Genomic DNA, 14,899 nt, shown 5'->3' with positions numbered 1-14,899 from the left:
TAGGATGCTATGACAGCTGGTGTCTCCTTGATTAGACCTTTCATGAAAATTCTGAGTGTTAAGAAATAAAATGGTGAGGCTAAGCAGGTTCTTTCATGGAGCAAAGGACCCTTCATTAGGTCAGACAACCATTCAGAAGTAGAACATTCTCCACCATGGATGTTATGGGAGCACTGTCGAATCCTGGAATGCATCCTAGAAATCAGCTCGTCTCCTACTTTACAACACAAAATAAGAACAGAAGCCCCAGGACTATTTGATTAGATTAATTTCCTGAATCTACATTGGATTCTATATCCAGATTAGATTAGATTTTAATTTCCAGATTAGAAATTACTGACTTCTAGATATTCCGATTTAATGAAATTTCAATTTGACCAATTAATTTGATCATCTTCTTCATACTGATTGCCATGGAGCTTGCTCCAAATGTGATTGCCAAGACTGGCATTTTAGTATTAGAACTTTGCCGTCTAAAACCCAACATCCCTAACAATGGCTCTCTTAAGTACTTTTTCTAAGTCCCCATTCTCCATTTTCTTATATTCCTTCATAATTTATCTTTGTCTCTTCCCTTTGTCTCTAAACTTTTGCAATATCTGTTTTCATAAAGCCCAAATAACATAACATGGATTCCTTATAATGTGAAAATACCATCTTACCGCTGAACAGTACATATGCCTTCCAGTTTGGTTGCTTCACAGTTTCTACCGAGGCTGTATATCTGCCAGGTAGTTGAAGTGCCAACTTCTCAACCATGGTAAGATTACCCATCAGGCAAGAATGTTGTAGAGCCTGCACCCGTGTCTAATGGTATAAAATTCAAGGAAAATTGAGTTGAGAAACTGGTCATATATACAATAGAAATCACAGCTGTATATTCTGTTATTTGGAATCCTTAATTACAGAAGCACCATTTATATGCATCTCATTGAATAACATTAGTATTTCCACCATGCCAGAAATGTTAATGCTAAATTGCCTTTTATACTATTTAATTCTTACTAGAACCTTTTTTTAGTCAACACATCATCACTGAAGCATGTTTGAGTGTATCGTATTTTCAAAAGTTCAAAAATCTGTAAGTCTATTTCTATATGAAAGAAGACAAATTAAGGATATAAAATTTTGTGTAAAGTTACAAGTGGTATTTTCCAAAGATAATAAGTTTACAGGCAGATGCTCTACACATCTGCCTATAAGAAATGTCCTCTACTAATCTTAACTTTGTACCAGGATAATTCTATCTGTTCTCTTTTGGTTCCTTTGCATGTACTTGGTGGGCCCACCTAAGTGGCTTGGAATCTCACGAGCACTTGTGATAGGTGTCTAGTCAGTGGATTGGGAATTTCTCCAGCCTAGCTCTCCTTCTATCTGCTTTATGACTCTTCACTAAGGGCTGCCATGGCTTCTTGCATTGGTTTCAGCCTTTGGCTTTCTGCTTTGCAATCTTGGACTTGAACCATTTGGCGTGTGTGTGTGTGTGTGTGTGTGTGTGTGTGTGTGTGTGTGTGTGTGTGTGTGTGTGATTGTTGTGAGGCTTATTTGCTCTCTGTACAGCAATCTTGCATAAGAAATGACCCATCCACTTCTTTACCCAGTCTTTGCCATCCTTACCTCCTACTCAGTTCTTTGACAGGGGAAGAAAGTTGCCCAAGTCTGCCATATTAAAGTGAAATACCTCAAAATAACTGGAAATGAATTAAAACTTCCCATATATCCACTTCAATTTCCTAGAAATATTTTAAGAGATAGGGTTAATATGGATTATATCAAATGCAAATGTACAAAACAAAGAATTTTGCATTTTGTAGGCTTTGCTAAGCCAAAATTTATTCCTTCACTTATACCAATTCATTCACTCATTCATTCAAGCACTGAAAAGTGTCTCTTAAGGGTGTTGGAGGTGCTGTGCTCACTGTGCAGGGGTTAAGCCTCTTTCACAGAACTTGTTGCCTTGAGGAGTGCTATTTGTGCAACTGGTTGCCTCTGCTAGTCTCTGTACTCTTCAAGTGTCAGGATGGTACAAAGATGAATTATGCTGATTCCCTGAGTCAGTAACCTGATATCTAGTGTTCTTCTCAAATCTCCACTATTGCCATAAGTAATTAATTACCGTGATCTATAAAACCTCCACATTTATCAAAGTAAAATTTTTAGACAACCACACTTTTCCTTCACTGCTAGAATATACAATATGCTCTGTAGCATTTCTGCTGAAGCAGAAACATACTAATCCAGGTTACATTTGCACCAAAATATAGAAAAGTAGCTGAGGCTTCTCGACTAGCCATGGAGCTCTCTGTTGATGTTCTGTCTATCCTTGTCACCTTCTACCCGAATCAGTTCTATCTCCTCACTTCCCTGCTTTTGATACTCACCATTCGCCCGGTTACCCAAAGCAAAGCCTCAAAGTCATGTCTACCCTTTTCTCTCCACCCTTTCCCATCCAGTCAGTCTGGACCAAGCACTGTAGGTTTGCTTCCACATTATGTCCTACATTTATACCCTTCCTTTCCATGATCAGCTATGCATTCATTACTTCACTCTTCTTTACTTGTTTATTCTGAAAACCTTTATGGAGTGCTCAGTGTATGACTTGCAGAGTAATCTTGTCACTAAAATTTAAAGATCATTAAGATAAAATTTTTATTCTTGAAGAGTTTATAGACTGACATGAGTGACCAAGAGATAAAGAGCTATACCCAGAATTTAATGAGAGAGAGCGGCAGGGCTGTCCCACTGTGCAGAGTGCTGGAGAGATTCTAACTGATCTCTCCCACTTTATGAAGTTTCCAGAGTTTACACGATTCAATATAAACTCCTCAACCAGGCAGGCATTCAAATGCTTCTACAATATGGCATCAATCTAACTTTCCAAGTTAACCTCTCACTTCTCCTAGATGTGTGGTACCCTATGTTCCAGCCAGATTTTCCCTCTCTGATCCCTGAAAATGCCTTCCAATATTCTGTTCTCTTTTTCTCTCCTGCAAATCCCCTCCTCTGCATCTTTTGTCAAAATGTCACTCATATATCAGTGGAATGCTACCTCCTTCTTTCCTGCCTACCTGATATGATTTCTCTGTTCTTTCAATTCATAGAGCATACTGTTCTGCACTTTTCTTATGTCATATGTCACTTCCATGTTATAACTGTGTTCATACTGGGTTGTAGGTACTTGAGAGACTGTGAATTACTTATCTCTGTTGATTCGATGCTCAAAAATGATTGTTAAAGTGGATTATGTATGTGATAAGAAAGAGTTATTATATGAAAAGAAAGCTGAAGAGAGAATCAAGGTTCTAGAGCCAATTTTGCCAGCAATTTGTGGTGAAGTCCCCCAAATTACTTAATCTCACAGTCTCCATATACTCACTAACAAAATGAGAATATCAATATCTGTCATACTTATAGGACAGTGATAAATGAAAACTTAAAATAAGGATGTGAAAATACTTGAAAAATGTTGAGAACCACAGAAATCTATTGTTGATGACAGCACCAAAGTGAATAAGGATTTCTGTGGGCAGTTTTAAAATATGCCCAATACAAAAATATATATATATTTGCTAGCTTTTTAAATCTAAGTCTATGAGTCGAGCCCTTTGACTACCAGGAACCTGTAATTTAGATCCTACAAGATTTTCACAAATAAATTTTGATTTGAGGACATCTGCAGCCAGCTCTTGATTTCTGCTTAACTAAAGATATCATGTTCTTTCTCAAATTGCACATAATGCCTTATTTTGTCAAGACAGCATAAATTATATTGTGTTCTTCGTAGTGTTCTTTTTAACTAGGAATATTCCATCACTAACAGTCTTCTCAATGTTCTCACATTTGTTGTAACCAGGTTTCCAGATTTTCCTGCCACTTCTTTTTTTTTATAATAGTTTTTTTCATTTAAGGGTTTATTTATTTGCTTGCTTTGAGTTAGCTTTTTCTTTAAAAAAATTGCTGTTTTCATAACACCTCCAAGAAATCTTCCTTTTCGTCTCACCTAACCATGACCACTTAGGGGTAGTTAAGAAGAAAACACTATTAGGGAATTAAGAAGCAAAGCAACTAGCATTTATTGAGTAACTGCCATGGTGCAGGCATCATGCTAGACAATTTACATACATAATTACACATAATCTTCACAGCTACCCACGGAGTGGGTGTTTTCATCCCCATTTTGTAGGTGAGAAATCTGAGGCCCAGAGGATTAAGAGGCTCTCCCAGGGCAGGTCTTAATTCAAATCTTGGTTTGTCTTTTGATGATTCCAAAGTCAGGATTTTTATTTTCTATGGTGTAATACCTCCCAGATTTAATTCCACAGATATTTCTTAAAGGGCTATCTTGACTTGAGTCTGTAGTGAGCTTGCTGGTAGCAACAGTGGGATTTCTACCTTAATCTCCTCCAGAGTTGCTAGTACGGCCCTTTTAGGTACGAGTGCTCAGTGCTCAATGAATTGATACAAGGAAAATGTCTCATCCTTCTAAACTTTGCCTCAGTTATGTTAAGCACTTTTCCAGTATTGCTCTTTTCCTTGATCAATTCTTATAGACTAATTTAATGGTTTATCCCTAAGTGTTTCTATAATGAGTCATCTTATTCATTGCAAGGAAAGGTTTATGCTTCCTTGTACTAATGTATTTATGGATGCCTTAGGCCACCAAGGATATGCCCAACTTCCTTCAATTTTCTGCTATGTGCAGCACAAAGCACTTAAAACAAAAAACTCCTCAAATATATTGTAGGCACCTGTTCTTTTAGTAAAGGGTTTCTCAATAGTGGCACTATTGATCTTTTGGACTGAATAATTCTCTCTTACTGGGGGCTGTCCTGTGCATTGTAGGATGTTTAGAAGCATCCCTAGCCTCTACCAACTAGATTTCAGTAACACCCTCCCTTCATGTGACAACCAAAAATGCTCTAGCCATTGTCAAATGTCCCCTGGGGAGCAAAATCACCCCAGTGAAGAACCACTGCCTTAGCATGTTATAAACATGCAGTGACCAAGAGGGGAAAAAGAACAAAGATTTCTAACTCTACAACAAAACCCAGACTTCCTGTTAAAAGGCATATATATATATTTTTTTCCAGAAAAGGCACATTTTAAAGTCTGGATGTGATGGTGTTTGGGAACGGGTTTCATTTGATTAAATTTGGAGCATGAAACAAAATCAACAGCCACTTTCCCTTAACTTTATATGATGCTCACTGGATTACAAATTTAGTAAATTTTTATTCACCTTAAGCACTTGTATTGGAATAACTTGGTCTGTGATAAAGAAGAAAACCTAGGATTTTTTGTGGTTCTGCTTTCCCCTCTAAGTTGTGTATTTCAATTGCATTAGTGAGGGTTGAGGATACGGTTACAGCTTGTGGACGTTCAGGGATGCACGGGTCAAAATGGATGTGATTTTCCTAAGTTGTTTGTGTCTTCTACAGTTAATTAGACAATTTTTCATTCATTATCCTTCCTTATTTTTTCATTTGAAGCCATTTTCTCCTTGACATATTAAATATACTTTAGTAAACCGAATGGTTAATTACTCCAAAGAGAAATCACCCTACCAAAGCCTAAATTAGTATGCAAAACAATTAGGAATCTACATTTTCACCACGCTGTCAAAGAAATCTATTTTTCCATCACAGTTTTGCCAAACCCTTTATTTTCTGCTGAAGTCTGCTTTCTGGGTGTGTAAGACTGATACTGAATGTGGTTTCAGAGCATTAATCCCATCTCTTTTCACAGTAGTTAGTCTCACTGTTTAACATGTTCTGATAATAGGACTGTCTTAATAATTAGGGGATTATTCAATTACACTGCATTTCTCATTCTTCAAGCATGTAACAAACTTTAAATAAAAATAACATATCTTTGCATAATATTTTAACTTTTGGGCAGCATTATCTCATTTAGTCTTTACAACAAGTCCTGTGTGATAGATATTTTTATTCTCGTGTCAAAGAGTAAAAATAAAAAGAGATTTAGCAAGTTTAAATGTGGGGCCCAAAGGAGCCACAGTATTTAAGTCTGAGTGTAAGTATTTATTTATTAAGTCTTATGCACCTATGGTGTGCCAGGCAAAAGTCTAGGCCAACACTGTTCAATAGAAATGTAATGCATTTGTAGTAATAATATGCTTATAATACATAAAAAAACTAAAAAATTAAAAAAGGAAATGGAATGCAAGCCACATAGATAATTTAAAATTTTCTAGTAGCCATGTTTTAAGAAAGTAAAGAGAAACAGGCAAAATTAATTTAAACAATATTTTATTTAACCTGGTATATTGAAAATATTATGATTTCCACAAGTGGTTAATATAAAAATGATCAATAAGATACATTACATTCTTTTCTTTCTACAAAGTCTTTGAAACCCAGTTTCAAAGATTACAGCACCCCGCCCCCGTTCAGAGGGAGCCACTATTCAAATGCTCGAGACAGCTGCGTGTTGGTTATGGTTTTGGGTAGCACGTCTCTAGGCATCGAGGGTGTGCGGGTGTCCAAGATGAATTCCCTGTTGATGTCAAACTTACCTTCCAAGCACGAGTGTTAGATAATAAACAATCTGTTGGTGGTAGAACTAAACCCCTGTCTTCTGACCCAAAATCATACGTGTTTTTTTTCAGGTCACTTGATGTGTTGCATGAGTTTTCAGACTGAGCTGGAGTTGTGCACTGGAAGGCAGCTGCGGAGCAGTGGTCATGAGCAGCTCCTGGGTGAGCAAGAGTGGGCTCCTGCGTGTGGGTGGGGGCTGGCTTTGGGTTCTGTGGGGAGGGTGATCAAGTCTGAACTTCAGGGAGGTTACAGGCAACAGGAAACAGGGATGGATCTTCCTGGGGAGCACGAGCTGCTGGAGACCACATTGGGTGGGGATGACCTGAGACTGAAGCCCGGAGCCTGGGATGTCAGGGCCTGGGAGGGAAGAGCCACCGTGGACGTCACTTCCTTGGAGCACCTGGCAGGCCACCGAGGGCCCCACCAATCCCGTCCTCCACCTGCAAAACCACCTGCTGTCACTGGACAGACAAGCTGTTGTCTATGATCTCGACCAAGTGCTTTCCAAAGGACAAGCAGAGGCTGCTAAAAGTGGGCCTTCCTTTCTTGTTCAAAGCTTTTAAAAAGGCTCCTTTATCTGAAGTTTAAGATGCTGAAAAGGCCTCACTCTTGGAGAACAAATACGAAACGGGTGTGTCCTTTTGTGCCTTTCAGATGCTCAGCTCCCTTTATTATTATTATTTTTTCTTGCACATTTTGCTTCTCAGCTTTCTTCCTGTCACTGGGAGGAGCCCCTCCTGACTGCTCTCTCCCCGCCTGGGCTTGTGGGGGTCTCTCGTGTTTGGCTGCCTTGCCATGCGCACACTTCCCTTCTCCCCCAACACCTGCCTCTCCTGGTCTCAGCGGCCCTGCCTGACCCCAGCGGGCGGGGAGGAGAGGCACCAGGCGTGTCCTATCCCATAGCACACTCAGCACAGGCAGGGAGGGTGTCCAGAGGTTTTGCTTTGAGTTCTCCTTGTTATACTGTTTTCCTCTTCACTCAGTTCATCTCTCCCCACGCTTTGTATATGATGGGGTCTGCCCTCTCCAACTGAATACACTGACATTGGTGTAGACCACACTTGTTGAGTTCCTGGCAAAGCTTTGGCTGAAAGAGCACGAAAACACGTGGATGGTTAGGCCATTCCAATGAGGCTAAGCTACTTTGGAATAAAAGCCTTGGATTGAATGTGAAACAGGGAAGAGAAGAAGCCCCCTAACCCCCCTTCTTCTCTCGCCAAAGTCAGCGTGAAGTGGAGACCTACTCTGCACTCACTCTGAAATAGTCACGCTGGAACATCACAAGCCGTGCATCTTTACAAGGCCTTATGCAGACCAGGTCTCATCTTTTAGAGGGACACTGTCAATTTAGCAGAGCTTTTGGGGGTACTCCTGGAACACACCAAATCATGATTTACGGGCTCCTCAGTGCACGTGATGGGCTGCGCGGTTGTGCCAGAGAGTGGAGCTGGGCAGACGGCGTGTTGCTCGGTGCCGCAGCTGATAGAGCAGGGCTCCCCGGTCCATGTTTCCTTTAGCGGGAAAGGCAGAGCTGGTTCCATTCCTCACAGAGTAGACTTACACAGCAGCTTCCCTTTCAGACACGCCTGTTTCCAATTAGGAGCAGGACGACTTCCAAGTCTCAGGAAGGTGCCAGCGTTCTGAAGGGTCTTCATGTTGGTCCTCCAAGTTGTTTACGCTGCTTAGCTACCAGCTTGCAGTACTTTCAAGGTTGCAAAAAAGGAGCCATTGCATGGTGCAGATTTCTGGCAATGAGAAACAGAGTTGTCTTTATAAATGCTTCCAGAGCGGATCACTCCCAGGTAGAGAGGAGATGTGTGTTATGTATGTGCACTGGAAGGTTATGTCCATACCAGTATGTCCCCCAGGTCACCACCAAAGATCCCTTTTCTTTTTGGATTCCATGTTAAGTCCATGTCTGGAAAAGTTTGGAAAGTAAAAAACCTCCCTTGCATTTATTAAGGAACTACAACAATTGCAAAACAATTAATGCTCATTGTCCAAATTCAAAGCATACAAGAATTTAGAGTAAAAAGTAAAAGAACCCTGTTTACTTGTCTTCATCCTTTTCCCCTTCCTGGCAGTAACTGCTGTGATCAGTTCAGGTTACCTCTCTCCATTTCTTTTTCTATTCGTGTACTTAGAAGGCACATAGAGAAAATGCATGTCTCTACCACATACATGTATTCACATCTTCGTAACCCAGGTAGGGGATACAGGCACAAAGCATCCATGTAATGCATGTTGTCCCGTGACCTGCTTATTTTGTTCTAAATCTTGAAGTGCATCTATCCTGTTCTTTTTATGACTGCATAATATTCTTTTGTATGAATAGTCTGTAGTTTATTTAGTTACTCTTTTATTGATAAGCACTTGGTTTCTTTTCTCTCTCTTTTTGTACAACAGCAATATTGCAATAAGCGTAAGCATCCTGGCACGTATACCTTTAAGACACTAAGTAATCATTATGTTTTTAAAAACATTTTTATTAACCGAGACACATGCAATTCCAAATCACTGTTTCTGATCAGGATGAGATCATTGGTAGTACTGCATCAAGTTGAAGTAATTCTGGTCAAAAGCTTAGGAATGTGATTATTTAGGTAGCCTGTTCTACCTTATCTGGGAGACATATTTGGTATGTTAGTCCTTGAAATGTTGAAAATAGTCTTTAGACCTTTCCCCTCCTCCACACCACCCCATGACATTACTACCTTTGAGAATATGAAAGATCTGACCCCTGATTGGGAGTGTATTCTATATCTTTATCCATACAGAGATGAAATGAAAAATTAAACTTGTGTTTTTGACTTGCAAAATTCAAAACAAAAAGCACAATTTAACTGACTTTCTTAATAGAATTGTCTAATTTGCCTGAATAACTTGACTTCTTTGATAAGCTTAGTCAGCTTTTTAAAAAAAATTGCGCTTGGTAAATACTGATTATATGAATTTAGCTGCACATATCAAATATACTACTGACTTTATCATTTTCAATTATCAATTTTAGGTAGTTAAACGAGACAAATAATCCAGTAATTCTATCTCTTAGAACTCTCATGGAATTGTATTATAAATTATAATTTTACTGGAATCTCTTAACAATGCTTAAATAGTGGAAATAACTCTTTGAGTCTCACAGACCTGAGTTTAAATTTAGTCTACACCCTGATTTGTTGTTTGGTTTGGGAAAAGTACTTGATATTTTTGAGTCTCACGTTTGTCATATGTAAAAAGTGGGTACTAATGATACCTATGTTAATTACAGCGTTTGTGAGAATTAAATCAGATAATAGGTACTTTAAAAGCATCTAGTTTATTGTTTAATGTATTAGAGGCTTAATATTATCATTAAGCTATTATTAGTATTAGCTGATAAATGGCCATGTGTTTACATGAAAAAAAATACGACTGAAATAACAAGATGCTTCAGTTAGTATAATAAGTCTTGCTAAGAGAGTTTACAACTGTCTTTACAGTGTCCTCGAGAGAATAAAGTGGGTGGTTATTTTACAGTTATCATATCCATTAGAAAACCGAGACGAGAGATTAAGCAAGCTCACGTACTAATGCAGAATGTTAGGTGTGGAGCCGAAACTGCCATTTCAGGCGGCAACCTCAGTACTTGGCCATTAGGTGCATTCCTTCCTTAAAGGACTATGCTGCATTCAGAGCTCCCTTTAAATTATTGGAATGGGGAAATGGTTGATGGGTCTGGTAGCTGGAGGTAATCACTATATAGAGATAGTGTTCTTAGGTGGACATGGTTGATTTGTAGTACGCCTGAATCTTTGAAATCCGTAGATGTGCTTTAATTAGGGGCTACTGCATTTCATGTCTTTTAGTATGCATATAATTTTTATTCTTCAAGTGTAATCTTTTTAATTCACATTTCTGATCTTTCATGTTGAATTTTGCTAACATCTTTCAAAAGATTCACATCAGATAAGGTATCTTTCACTTCTAAAAATAGGTTTAAAACTAGGTTTGTGAACTAGGAGTGGGCAAGGAACTATCTACACACATAGGTGGCTATTCTTCAAGCCTCAGGTCTAGCCCAACGCTTTACAAATAATAGGTATTAAAGGGATGTCTATTAAAAGAATTAGGCTTGCAGATGGACAACAAGGACCAAGGCTGTATATCTGCAAACATTTGGGGGCTCAGTTCCTTTAAGACGGTGGCTTTGAGGCTGTGGTGGGATTTGGCTTCTGTGTTCTGAGGTTTGGAACAGCTGTGGTGGGGTGACTGTATAAGTGTGTGACAGTTTTTAGAATCAAAATGGAGTCAATTGTGTTTAAGAAAACAACAACAATAGCAAAACACCTGACAAACAGATTTGGGGAAAGCCATGAAGGGAAGGTTCTCATGCATAAATGCCTGATATTAAGAACTATCATGAAAGTCTTTGCAAAAACCACAACCTTGCACAAAAGCCATCACAACCTTACACACAAAAAATATAGCTGTGAGGACCTCTGCTCAGCAAGTGTTTGTCTAGTCTTGGACTGGTGCCACCCTTGTTATTGATCCTTTCTACCAAGGATAGTGATCCCCAAACTATTAGGTAATACTCTTTATTTTCCTTTTAAAAACCTTTACCTCCCTGAATATGCACATAGTTTTCTATGGCATGAGTATTCCCATTGCAATGTCTATTCCTGAACAAGCATCATTTTCTTTTAGAGAGCCTCTACTTGTAATTTAGGTTGACAGGGGGAAGAATTCAAACCCTGTGGATCTGTGTAGCACAGACTTGTAGACACATCATTTCTTTGCAAAATGACTTTTTTTTTTCTTTCTTATTTCAGGTTCTGAGTCACATCTCGTTAGCTTGTTAACCTCCTCAGAGTGCTCCATGTTGGAAATACACAAGTGTAAGACAGAAACCTTCATGGGATGCTTGGGGTGCTTTTCCAAACTGCTTTTCAAGATTTTTTTTTTTTTGAATGGGGATATGATGTAAACTTTACTTTCATTTATTATTTTTATTTATACATATTTATAGGGTACAGAGGTGACTATCAATATCTGTGTACATTACACGATGATCTAATCAATATTATTAGCACAATCATCATTACAAACCATAATTATTTTTGTGTCGCTTACCCAATTACTTTGTGTCCCCCCTTCGCCTGTCCCACTTCTAGTAACTATAGGTCTGTTCTCTCCTTCTCAAAGTTCAGCATTTTATTATGGTCTTTCTTTGTTTCTTAGCTCCCACTTGTGAGTGAGGACATGCAGTATTTCTCTTTCTGTGTCTAGCTTATTTCACTTAATGTAATTTTCTCCAAGCTCATCCATGTTGCTGTGAGTGGCAGAGTAGTATTCCATTGCATGTATATACCACATTCTCCTTATTCAGGCGTCCATTTGCTTCTCAAAATTTTATTAAGCGGTGTTCAAGAGAACTATTTTAATGCAATATGTGTTGGAGCCCTAGTCAGTGTGTTTCAAGAAAACTGAAGAGAGCAGTCCAATTAGAATGGACCACTCTGCTGTTTGGCTTGACTACACATGAGGGTATTTTTAGGACAAGAACAAACATGTCACCCTTCCTTGTAGAAAAGATTGCATCTTAAGAAAAGTCCATAATTATTACTTTAAACTGAAAGCAGGAAATATTTCCAAAAACTAGTCAGTAAGCAGAACACTTGTCATCCAACTGTTTGTTGTGTTTGTAGAATTTAAAGAAATTTTGGACATATATTACTTAAAACTTTAAGGATTTGGGCTCCACCCAGTGCAGAACAAATTAATTTCATGGTTTCTATACGCATTTGCACAAATTAAAATATAAGTTTTCACTTGATTTGTTTGAATCTCTTTCTTCAATTAGTTCTGTTTGCAGAGCTGGTCAGACAGCAGTTTTCAGAAACAATAGTTTCTTCTATCAGCTGTTACCTTATAGTTGAATCCCTTTATGTTGTATATATCAATGTGATGGGACTAATGCCTGAATTATAAGTTAATATTCTCTGTCAGGTTGCCCCAGAGACAAGTCCTATATATTCAAATCTGCAAAATCACAAGAAATCTTTCCATAGGATTCTTCTTTTATTTTGAAGAGCATTGAGCCCAAACTTCCCATGAACAAAGGTAGATTTCCCACTCAAACACTGGATAAATGATTCTTGCCTTTGTTATTTTTTAAAGTACAGCTAATCCTTAGACTATTTTAACCTTCTTTTTTTAACAATATTTATGGAAGTTATTGCTCTCACAATAAGAATTTTCTAACAGCTAAATAGTGGACCCAAGAAATCAACTTCAATGGCCTCAATTTATAGTAAAGAAATCAAGGCTTGGGAGGCTAGGTGAAAGTTAACGTAGTCAACAGGAAAGCCCAGGTCTCCTGACTCTAGACCTGTTGCCTTTTTACTATCCTTGCTATTTCTTCTACTAATAGCATTTGAAAGCTGGATATGTGTGTTCTTTGGTGATTTTTAAGAGGAAACAGTTAGAGAACTATGTCTTGTTTATTTTCCCTACCTACCTTGCTTTCTCTATATAATTCCTTTTATGTTCACATATGTAATAAAATATTCTTTAAAAAGAACACTGCTTTAAGAAACTATGTTAACTGTTTACCAAGTATGTGTTTGATTCCATGGTAGGCATTACTAAGTGATGGAAAAATGAGCCTATCTCCTATATGGAACTTAAAACAATCAGAAAAGAATAATTGACATTTTTATATATAAAGTGCTTTTGTAAACACAATCTCACTTGAATCTGCCAGTGCTACTGAGAATCCACTCTGGTTACTGCAGGGATTTGTAACAAAATCATTTAACCAATTATTTGGTCATTTTGCTACCTCTTGAGAGAGAGAATAGAAATTGATGGAGAGGCTGATTGACAAATGAGTTATTCATTCATTCATTAAAAGTTTAACAAATACGTGTAAGTGCTATGTCCCAGAGATGTGGTAGGAACTGGGAAAACAGCTGTCATAAAATAGGTATTATACTGCACTTGGGAACCACAGCTTGGTGGGAAAGTAAATAGCCCACAAGTAAGCATGTAGTTATAAGCTACGATAAATGCTGTAAAGGAAAAGGATGAAATACCATGAGTATTGCAAGCATTCTTGATTTAGATTGGGGAATTAGGAGAGGTTTCTCCAAAAAGCAAACTTTCAGCTGGGACCTGAAGGAGGTGCAGTGGTTCAGCAGACAGAGATGGGGAGGAGACCACGTGTGAAACGGAGGGAGGCAAGAGGACACCCCACTCAAAGTACTGAGAGACATCGAGGGTCAGAGCCTGCAGGTGCAGGAAAGAGGTGTGCAGTTGGGGAGGTGACCACGCAACCTCCTGGGTGTGTTGACAGCTTGATGCAGCCATAGAAAACTTCTTCAAGCCATATGCCACAGGGAAAGAGGATCTAAAGAGTTAAGATGTAGGAGTGCTGACTTGGGTTATTGTGGCTTTCTTGTCTTATTCTTTGGATACCATTGTCTACCTCTTGCCCTGGACTTTCTCTAGGTCTGTAGTTGGCCCTTTCAGGTCTTGCTCCTGTCAGTTACCTGTTTCTGTGGCTAACTGGACCACTTCCTGTGATAACTGATACATGACAGCTCCAAAGCTCTGGCTTGCACAAAGTCAGAGAGCTGGGAGCAGTAGTGGTCTTCTGCTATAAAATAAGATTCAGGGGCAGTTTTCTTCCTAGTCTTGACAAGAAGAGCTAGAGTACAGCAAAGCACTCATCATTAAGAGTGTAAAGGCAGGTTGTAAATTGCGCCTTGGTATTTTACCTCCTTCTTTCCCTTTCCCTCCTTTCCTTCTTCCCTCTCTCTCTTTCTTTCCCTCCCTCCATTTTTCCCCTTCCATACTTTCTTTAAAAACACACACACACAGAAAAGCTGATAAGATGTATATGTTTTGCTTAATAATTATAAGACAAATATTCCTGTAATCTTTACCCAGGATGCAAAATAGAATGTCAGTAGTACTTGAAATCTGCCTGCATGCCTATTCCTTATGTAATCTCCTCCCCGCTTGCCATAGACAACCACTACCTTATAGTGATATTCCATTATGGGATTCTGCTACCCACATGCCTATTACAGCATTCATTTGCTTGCTTTTCTTCACAGTTTTACTCTCTAATCATGGATTCTTAATGATATAGTTTAATTTTGCCTGGTTTTGAACTTTATACAAATGGAATCACACAGAATGTATTCTATTTAGTCTGGTTTATTTTGATCAACCGTATATCCTTTAACAAAACTATTAATTTGGAAATAAATCAAAATAAAGAGATTACCAAAATAAAAATTTAGAAAGACATGTATTTACCTTTTACCCAGATTTACCAATTGTTAACATTTTGC

This window comes from Cynocephalus volans, chromosome 1 (genome assembly GCF_027409185.1).
Source record: "Cynocephalus volans isolate mCynVol1 chromosome 1, mCynVol1.pri, whole genome shotgun sequence".
NCBI lineage: Eukaryota > Metazoa > Chordata > Mammalia > Dermoptera > Cynocephalidae > Cynocephalus > Cynocephalus volans.
Note: the sequence above shows the minus strand (reverse complement) of the source record.